At 42.4% G+C, this 2,344-nt stretch overlaps 1 non-coding gene across 1 annotated transcript; it reads right to left on the bottom strand.

The window, feature by feature from the left end:
• Nucleotides 1–1,917: 1,917 nt before the first annotated feature.
• Nucleotides 1,918–2,011, bottom strand: TRNAI-UAU (transfer RNA isoleucine (anticodon UAU)). The gene is made up of 2 exons: nucleotides 1,974–2,011; nucleotides 1,918–1,953 (listed from the first exon to the last, which is right to left on the bottom strand). It is a non-coding gene; the product is annotated as a tRNA-Ile (tRNA).
• Between the last annotated feature and the right edge of the window lie 333 nt (nucleotides 2,012–2,344).

Here is a 2,344-nt window from a genome sequence, read left to right as displayed (position 1 = left end):
AACTTCATGAAGCCTAGAAAACAGATTTTATGTCCATTTTCTGCTTCCTTCCAAATAAATGACCAAGTATGCCAGAATTTTGTTGGAAACTTGCTATCACTATAACTTGTTAGTGTGTTGAGGAGAATAGATAACCATCCCCTACTTTCTACTACAGCTGCCTACCAACAACTACCAAAAAAATCCCAAAGTTGTATATCACAAAATTGGCATAAGCCAGTTTATAACAATTCTTTATGGTAAAGGTCACTATTTTTCTAACATCTTTTGCAGATACTCGATAATATTCTCAATTGACTGGGGACAGAGATAAAATAATTAAGGAGCTAGATGTGTTAAGAAAAATTATTCAAAACTTAGAAATAAGGCCAAAAGAGTACTAGTGCCCTTTCAAAATCATACTACAGCATTGTCTAACAAGCCCACTTAAGGGGCACCTGATCCTCTGGGTTAATGCAACTCTTGAGAGGTCATTATTTACTATTGATTAGGGCACAGACTCTATAATTTAAAGGTACTCCTGTAGATTAAGTTTTTCAATTATTTTTGTCCAGTAAAGAAACAAGTAATTTATCTTTTAGAAAAAATAATATGAAAGACCATAGTTTTCATTATGTCCCTGTAGGACATTAGCTAGTTTTTTAGTCAAATTTGTAATCTTATTTGAGCATTCTTCTCCCCCGCCCCCACTGACTATACATTTACCAGTCTTTCCTATTGTCATGTGACCCAATTTACCATACACCCTACTTCCTCATTAATGACAAATAAATCTTTGACAGTTAGTCACTATATATATTTGAATATTATACTTTGACAGTTTTAAGATACTCTGGTAGCTTAGCAAGAGCTATGAAGTGAGAAATTGTCCACTTTATTATAATCTTGTGCTTTCCTGAATGGGACCTCCCTCTCCTTCCACAGATAACTCTGTGAGTGTATGATGTCCAGACACATGCAGGACACATTTAGGAATGCAGACCTCAAGAAAGAGTTCTCTGTGTGCAGATTCATTCCACTCTTCCACTCACGTTTTGCTACATGTCCCAAGTTTGACACATGTGCTTTCAGGTTTGGGGTAATCTTTAAAGCTAGGAAAAGAACTTCAAATTTCTCGATTCAGTTCACCCTCTTGGGAAGAGTTGGGAAAGCATCTGATAAAAAGCTATGTTCGGGCAAACTCCGGGTTCCACATGCTCCAGGGGAGGGGGAGCATATTTTAAAGTCAGAATCCCTACCTACATCCTATCCACCCCACCCACAACAATATGCTTATTATTGTAATGTTCTGCAGATTTATGGCTTCTGGGCCTCATTGTCACTTATCATTTTCCAGGCCCAGGCAGTTAGGTTGCCCAAGGATATAAGGCTCTGATTCTCAGTTAATAAAAGCCGCTGGATCTGCCATGACTATTGGTACTATTGGGTAAAATTAGGTGTGTGTGGTGGTGGAGAGGGGGAGGAATACTGGAGGCGACACCTTAGTCAGAAATCAGGATTTATTTTTTTCCCCCAAGCCAGAGTTCAATCAGACAGGAACCCTTCACAGTTTCCCACCTTTGAGTTTCTTCAAATGGAGTTCACTGTGTATCACCTCAAGGAAATTACTTATCAGTTAGTAAGTTATGTACCAGGGGCTACCGGAGAAATGATGATCATAAGAACAAAGTAGAAAGGAGGATGTCAAGAGATGATGTTCTTTATCTGAGGTCGGCTCAAAGGACAAAGAGATAAAGGGTTAGTCACTGCAGCACAATGGATTTGGTAGGTAAATGAATGACGTTGTTTGGTTCCAAAAAGCTGTAAGGAAACCAGTAAGAATAAACGCTCTAAGACAATTCCAAACTCATTAAAAACCAAGGAGTATGGTGACAGGGAGAAAAGTTCTTCCAGTTATGCTGTTTGGTCGCAAAACAATGCTCCAGGTGAGGCTCGAACTCACAACCTCGGCATCGCTCGCACACATACTGCTATATAAGTACCGCGCGCTAACCGATTGCGCCACTGGAGCTTATGACATTTCCTTCCGGTCACTCAATATATTTCCTACATAGAAACCTCCGGCGTGTTTGCTCAGGTCACAATGGCCTAGTTGCCCAGGGAACAGCGTCTCCCGGACACGTGCGAAGGCTGACTGGGTTCAGCCGCAGACCCCCCAGGGCCACAGGTCCTGAAAACGGGGAGCAGGCTCTGCTGGCGGAAATGAAAGCGAATACTTCCTTCTTAGGGACCGGGAGAAGCGTGGATGCTCCGCCGACTCCGTCTGCCTCGCGCGTCCCCTGGAGGACCCTCAGTGGCGGCAGTGTGGGCGAACCAGCGTCTCTCCGGGTACTTCCCCCGGCGT

This window comes from Microcebus murinus, chromosome 15 (genome assembly GCF_040939455.1).
Source record: "Microcebus murinus isolate Inina chromosome 15, M.murinus_Inina_mat1.0, whole genome shotgun sequence".
Taxonomy (NCBI): domain Eukaryota; kingdom Metazoa; phylum Chordata; class Mammalia; order Primates; family Cheirogaleidae; genus Microcebus; species Microcebus murinus.
This window is presented reverse-complemented; position numbering and strand designations above follow the sequence as displayed.